At 37.3% G+C, this 7847-nt stretch overlaps 1 pseudogene; it reads right to left on the bottom strand.

Annotated features, from left to right (window-relative positions):
- Positions 1 to 328: 328 nt before the first annotated feature.
- LOC126023379 (uncharacterized) lies at positions 329 to 450 on the bottom strand (annotated as a pseudogene).
- Positions 451 to 7847: the final 7397 nt, after the last annotated feature.

The following is a 7847-nucleotide window of genomic DNA, read 5'->3' as shown; positions in this document are numbered from 1 at the left end:
TTCCTTCTAGTTTTTGGGTCACACCCGGCAGCACTCAGGGATTATTCCTGGCTCTACACTCAGAAATCACTCCTGGCAAGCTCGGGGGACCATAAGGGATGCAAAGATTTGAACCACCGTTCCTCTGCATGCAAGGCAAATGCCCTATGTCCATGCTATTATCTCTCCGGCCCTCTCTTTAACACTCTTACAGTTGATTTACTGGCTCTCTCTTAATATTGTTTTTCTATTCTTTACATTAAGTCAAGTGGGATACATCTCTATTACCTATTAGAACAAATTGGTAATGACCTAATCTCCCATCCTAGATACCTAAGATCTGCCAGACACAGAGCTGGCCTGTTTTACATTAATTCCATTTAATTTCTTTATCCTGATAAAGTTTTCAATTAGCAATAACCACGCCTCAGATAAACCTCATTGGCTATGATACTGCCACTGCGCAAAGCTTATCCTGGTAAGGAAATTTTTTTTTTGTCTTGGTAGGTAGAAATGACTCAGAAAGCAAACTCTCTTGTCCCAAATAATGGTGATGAGAATGAACTCATTTTTAGTTTTTTTTTTCAGCAGCAGCAAACACTAATTGCTTATCTAGCATAGGCAGAACACCAAGACCAGTATAGGCTGTCCAGGGTTTGCTAAAATGATAATGCTTCTTTTTGGTAATTCCCACCCTAGGTTATTGAATAAAACCAACACATTGAAATTAAACTTCAATAAATTCAGATCTCTGTCTAGCACTTAAAAAATAGTATTCTAAGGTGCCAGAGCAATAGCACAGTGGGTAGGTTTCCTTGCACATGGCAACCTAAATTCAATACTGGGCATCCCATATAGTCCCCTAAGCATTGCCAGGAATGACACCTGAGCACAGTAACCTCTAAATACTGCAAGTGTGGCCCAAATTTCTTCCCAAATAGTATTCCCTCCAAACCCAGATATATTACAATTTAAAAACTGGGTATTTCCTTTTTAAAAAATGGAAGCCCTGTAATTTAATTACAGTTGTTTGTGGCTTCCTATGTACATAATTCTAACACTGCATGCATCACAATGCACTGATGGAACTAGCATGAGGTGCTGAGGATGTGGTGCTGCTAAGGACCTGCAGATCTGGGGTTTTGGGGCCTCCTCTGTGGTGCTTGGGAGCCTCTGGGACTTTACCCTGCAATGTTCAAGGGAAAATGTGATGCTGGTAATAGAACCCGGTCAGGAGCAGGTCAGATATGTACCTTAACTGCTGTACTATTCCCTGAGCCTTTATATCTTGATTTTTTTTAGAGGTTTAAGATATTTTATATAAGAATAAAAGCCATTCTGTGATATAATTTAAGATATTTCAGCAAAACTCTGAGGAGACAGTTTTGAGAGACGGTGCTCAAGGCCCTGAGTTTGATACCAGGTACTTCATGATCCCCAACTGCCACAGAAGGTCCTATCTCTTGGAGGCCCAAGTAGTACTATATCATTGCATCTGAGCATAGAACCATTAGGTCCATATCATCCATTGCTGGGAGTAGCATCCAATTCTGCAAGCACAGGTGGGGAGTCTCCCATATTTAAATTTTTCAATAATTTATTTTAATATTTAATCCAATATTTCCAACAATTATTTTCATAATTAATTTTAATAAATAATTTCCAATAATTTCAATAATTAAAAATAAATAAAACAAGAACTGGACCTAAAAAGATGCCCTACTTATTGAGTAAATACAAATAAGTACCTCAATGAGATCAGTTCACATTATAAAAGAAAAAAAATACAAGAGATAACAAATGCTACTGTGAATGGGGATGAAATGAGAACTTTTTATACTACTAGTGAAAATTGTTAAGTTTGTAAAACCATTATGGAAAAGAATATGGAGAATCCTCCAAAAGTTAAACATAGAGCCATAAATATAGTATAGCGGGTAGGGTGCTGCCTTACATGAGACTGACCTGGGTTTGATTCTCTGTATTTCATGTGGTCCCCTGAATAATTCCATTTATAATTTCTTGGCAGCACCAGAATAATCTCTGAGCATCACCAGCTGGCCAAAATAAAAAATTTTTTTAAATAGGAAAGTCTGAACGGATTAGGTGCATACTTTGCACATAGGAGACACAGGTATGATCACCAGCACTTCATGGTCCCCTGAGCACCACTGGAAATGATCCCAAGCCCAGAGTCTACAGTAGCTCATGTACTCTATAGAGTATGGCCCTAAAATCAAAATAAAATCAAATAAAATAGAATTATCATGTGGCTTGGCAAGTCTACTACTGAGAATATGCTCAAGGGAAATAGTATTCTCCTAACTCATATTAACAAGATGGAAAAAACCTGATAATCCATCTATGAATAAATGGGTAAAGAATCTGTGTCATGGGGCCAGAGCAGTGGCAATAGAGGTAAGGCACCTGCCTTGCAACTAGCCTAGGATGGACCTCAGTTCGATCCATCAGTGTCCCATATGGTCCCCCTGAGTCAGGAGCAATTTCTGAGTGTATGCCTAGGAGTAACCCCTGAGCGTCAACAGGTATGGCCTAAAAAAATCCAAAAAAAAAAAAAAAAAAAAAGAATCTGTTCATAAGTAACAAAATTTTAATATGGATAACATCTATGGATTTTGCTTAAGCCAAGGGAAATAGGGTAGACAAAAAAGGCAAATAATTATGTGGGCATCTCAGTCATATGTGGAATCCGAAAAACAAACTCAGAGATATGGGTCAGGCTTATGATTAGTAGAGGTGGATGACAGTGAAAAGGAGAACTAGGGGATGGTGGTACAAGAGTACAAACTATGAGCTCAGAGCTAAGTACTGGGATAGAATGCAAAATATGATGATGATAGTTGTACACTGTTGTGGAACTAAAAGATATAAGAATTCTCTGTACAAAGAGACCTATTTTTTATTTTATTTTCTTGTTATATTTATATCATTAGAGGCATATTAGCTGAACCTACTGTTGTCATATTTCACAGTATATATAAATAAAATATTGTATGTTATTGTTTTGAGGACACCACCTGGCTGTTTTCACATTTTACTCCTGCCTCTGCGCTGCTCAAAGATCCCTTCTAGTATGGCTCTGAGAACTGTATGCGTCCCAGGGATCAAATCTGGGTCAACTACAAGTAAAGTAAATACCCAACTTAGTACTGCACTCTCTCTGGCCCTCAAATAATTTTCCAAAAGCAGCAAGGAGATTAAAAACAGATTAATGGGATTAGTCTTCATAAATTAGGCAAAGGATAATAGTCAGAGGAAGGTGGAAGGAAGGAAGAAGCAATTGTTTTTCTTAGTTTCCATGTGTTAATGAGCTGGTGGCCTTTGTTCTTTTCTTTTCTTTTCTTTTCTTTCTTTTTTCTTTGAAAATATAAGAATTGTCTTAGCTGAGTGAGGCTGCTTTCTACTGTGTGACCTGAAACACGGCAGATGTCCTGGGCCTCCTCTGCTGTTCTACAGTGTGGTATTTAGCTCCTCTCTGCCATTGTTCATGAGGGCTTTTCTTCTTCAGAGGTGAGCATCTTGCACATAAAGGATGGAGCCAAAGGAGTGTAGCCGCTCCGCTTTGCACACATGCACATCTTTTAGCCAATGAACACCACCACAACACATAAACAATCCACAATACAAGCATGACAATAGAAAAACAACACAAGCCGACACCAGACATTGAGAATGAAGATGGCAACTCTTATGACCTGAAAACTGCCAACCACCTAGTTAGTATCTCAGATATGGAGGTTAGAGAAGAAATATGGAAGATGTTCATAGAACTTAAAGAAAGCATAGATTGAGTTGAATAAAACACAAATAAGAGTCAAGAGGATATAAAGATAGAAATTAGAAAACTCCAAACTGAAATTAAGGGTCTGAAAAACTCAGTAGGCGAATTGAAAACTTCAAAGGAAAGTCTCTCCAACAGGGTAACAGCAGCTGAGGATAGAATCAATGAGCTGGAAGATGAGATGCATAACAAATCCATACAGCAGTAGAGACTGGAAAAAAGCCTTAAAGCAAATGATTAGACAATGGGAAAGTTACTCAAAGAATGTGAACAAATGAAAATAGAAGTCTTTGATAAGCTCAACAGAAACAATATTAAGAATCGTGTTGGAGTCCCAAAGACTCAGGAAGAAAATACCGAGGAAGAATCAGCAGTCAAGGGCATCATTACAGAGAAGCTCTCAGAGATAAAGACAGCATGCATTCAAATTCTGCATGCAAGAAGAGTACCATCTAAAAGAAACCCAAAGAAAATCACCCCAAGACACATTCTAGACACAATGACAAATTCCACAGAAAGTAGCAAGATCAAAAAGGGAAATTACATTTAAAGGAGCATCCTTAAGATTTTCAGCAGACCTGTCACAAAAAACCCTCCAGGCCAGAAGGCAGTGCTGGGACATAGTGGCAAAACTCAATGAAATGAATGCTTCGCCTAGAATACTGTACCCAGCCAGACTCACTTTCAGGTTTGAAGGAAGTATATACAGCCTCACAGATAAACAACAGCTCAGAAACTTTGCAGATTCAAAACCAGCCTTAAAGAAAAACTGAAAGGTCCACTTTAAGATAGTTAGACCAACCAATAGACACACCAAACTTCTACACAAAGATAGCACTAAATCCCATGATAATTCTCTCTCTCAATGTCAATGGACTAAATGCACCAGTTAAGAGACACAGAGACACAGATGGATCAAAACTGAATCCAACCTTCTGCTGCTGTCCACTTATAACAAGTACAGCCACCCTTATAGACTACCTTAAAATATCCTTATTTTTATTGGCTCAGCTTGAGTCTTAATTTAACTTTCCTGTTTATGACTGAAACCCAACTACAATCATGCTTGTAATCATGGTGCTTAAATAAATATTTTATATATTAAAATAAATAAATAAATAAAAATAAAAGAATTGTCTAAGCTGCAAGAGAAAACAAAAATATCCAAAGGGTCTTACTCCCAAAACCCATCTCTATCTACCTTTCCCTTAGAGGCCCTAATATTCAAGATTGATGTTGGGTACTGGGAAATGGGTCACCTGAATTTGTTTAGGCATTTTTTAATAAATCTGTCATCAAGACAGTCAATATGGTTTGCAAAGTGAGAAAAACATGTGCATATTGAGAAACAGTTTTGCCACAAAACCGAAGTACAAAGGTTCATGTGAGTACTCATTGATAAATTGGTAGTTTCAAAAGACCGTTTGTAGCTTGCAGATGCCTTGCATTATGTAGTAGATCCAAAATGTGTGGAGAAACTCTCCACAAAACAAAAGGCAAATGCTCCCCTAATATTGCCTTCTGTCATTGGATTCTGTCTTGCTTCATTTTACTAGCACTTAGATTGGGTCTAATTTATTATCTAAATTATCTAATTCATTCTGGAGTCTTCATCATAAGGTTTCTTAGGCTCTGGTCATGAAATCTTTCTAGGAGTGTTGAAGCTTTGCTGTTTAGAGATTGGAATAGTAAAAACATCAGTCTACAGTGACTTTCATAAGAAACAAACAAACAAACAAAAAAAAAAGCCTCCCTGAACTGTCTGAAAGTATATATCCCTGCATAAAGAATGGTTTTACCAGAATCCCAGGGCATTTGACATCTTCCAGGAATTGGAATTCAGGAATTATAAAATCATTGTTGGTCTCTTATTGCTTTCTTCCATTTGAATAAAACGTGTTTTGTGTTTACTTGTTACAAGTACAGCCACCCTTATAGACTACCTTAAAATACCCTTATTGGTATTGGCTCAGCTTGAATCTTAATGGTTGTAATGATACAACCAGTAATGGCCTAAGAGGTAAGTACCTCTTGCAAATATGCCCATCTTAGCTAGTTCATAGAAAGGGAAAAATGGGAGTAATTAGGGGAGAAGCAATAAAAATTATTTATTGATGGTCTTCAGTATTATTATCTGAATTTGTTTATCCACTGTTGCAGGCCACCCTTTACCATTTGGCATTATTATAATCCTGCCAAACAAGGCAGATGTGCTCAAAAAACACGTGTAGTACATTTTCACTAATTCTTTTTCTTTTCCTTCATTTCCATTCCATTTTAGATCATTGAAATCATGTTCTGTTATACAATATGTATTAGTTCTCCATATTAGTCTCAAGTTTGTCCTAAATTTGAGAAATTTTGTTAGCCTTTTATCTTTTTGCTTAAATGTGGCTTTTTTGAAAGGTGGCTATAATTTGAATATAGAGGGAAGGCTTCTGTGACAAAGATGAAAATGGATCTAGAATATGTCTTATTCAGGAACCAGCCTAATTTCATCATTTGTCATTAGTAGACCCAAGTGAAGCATTGTAAAGGCATTTGAAAGGTGATTTGCTGAGGGTAAGAATTGTATCCTGCAAATCTCTGGAGTTTCTCAGTGAGGTATCTGAGGTAGTTAGTAGCTGAAGGTTTAGGGCCTTGCCCAAGGTCATTTAACAATTGTGTGACTGAAAAGAGATTAGAATTCACAGTCACAAGTGTCTGGAATTCCTGTGCGTGACTGGACTCTGCTACGTGATGTTTCTTGGGGGCAACACTAGTTATTGTGGCAACAATATCTCGAAAGACCCAGAGAAGGGACAATGATAGTCAGATTCTTGACTCATAGCATAACAACAACTGGAAGAGCTCTTGGGGATTGCAAGGCCCAACACTGTTCATTTTATGGGCTAGACATTGGCCTAAATGGAGCTGGAGTGTTGTGTTAACAGACAGATGACTACAGTAGTAGAACAGAGCTGAAGATGTTGTCTTATGACACTTGACTTTCTGAATCATAAGATTTATTGGATTTGACTTAAGCATACTAAATTTATTTAAATAGACTTTATAGAATTTTATGATAGGAAAGCTGAAACATTTAGCAAACCTGTGAGGTGAATAGATTCTTTTACTTGAGCCATTGCCTAATTTACATTTATTATATTCTATAGTTCTGATCAGAACTTTATTTCTTTTATGTTCCTAGATGGGCTTTTTTTCATAGAGAGGTGTGCTTGTTATGTAAAGATACTTTTGTTGTCTCTAGATATCAACATTATTACTATACATTCAAATAAAATATATGAAAATTGGGAGACTATTTATTATGACTCCATTCTCAGAGTAGTAATTATGTGTTAAAGTTTATTTGGCTTGCTGGATGTGATATATCATTGTTATACTTTTATAGATATTGATGAAGTCAGTGTTTATTGGGGCTGTTTTGAGATAAAGTAGAGATCAAGGTCAGCTTTAGAATGAAAATCCATGAAATTAATTTAAAGCCAGATTCATCTGAATCTAGAACCCTTAAAGAGATCTTTGCACCAATTCCTTAATAACACATGTGAAGGGCTGCAGAGATAGCAAAAGTGCTTTTCATCTGTTGAATCCCAGAACCATATATGATCCCCAAACATCCCAAAATCGAAGAAATGAAGAAAAAATATAAAATTTCTCAGGGGTAAATAAAATCCAGTAAGAACTAGATTTGAACTCTCCGCCGGATCAAGAAGCTCACTCTGTAATCTGAAGGCAAAAATATATGCAGCAGACCAATTCTTCAAGCCAAACTAATCAAGCTGTTTAAAAATGACTCTGCCTCTTTATTAAGCAAAACAGTAGGGAACCCATTTCTAGCTCTAGTCATGCAGTATTAAGCAACCTGTCCACTATATGACCTTTCTGGGCTGACAGGAATGAGCAGCTCCTACCTTAGACCATGTGCCTTTGATCTCCTCTAGGCAAACACCGCCTTTAATGCCATGTGCCAATCTTTGGAACCACATGCAGCAAACTTCCATGAGGTGTTCACAGACCAGTGGACCATGAGCAGTTCCTGGAATTCAAGTCCAAAATGTCC

Source organism: Suncus etruscus, chromosome 11, assembly GCF_024139225.1.
Source record: "Suncus etruscus isolate mSunEtr1 chromosome 11, mSunEtr1.pri.cur, whole genome shotgun sequence".
Lineage (NCBI taxonomy): Eukaryota > Metazoa > Chordata > Mammalia > Eulipotyphla > Soricidae > Suncus > Suncus etruscus.
This window is presented reverse-complemented; position numbering and strand designations above follow the sequence as displayed.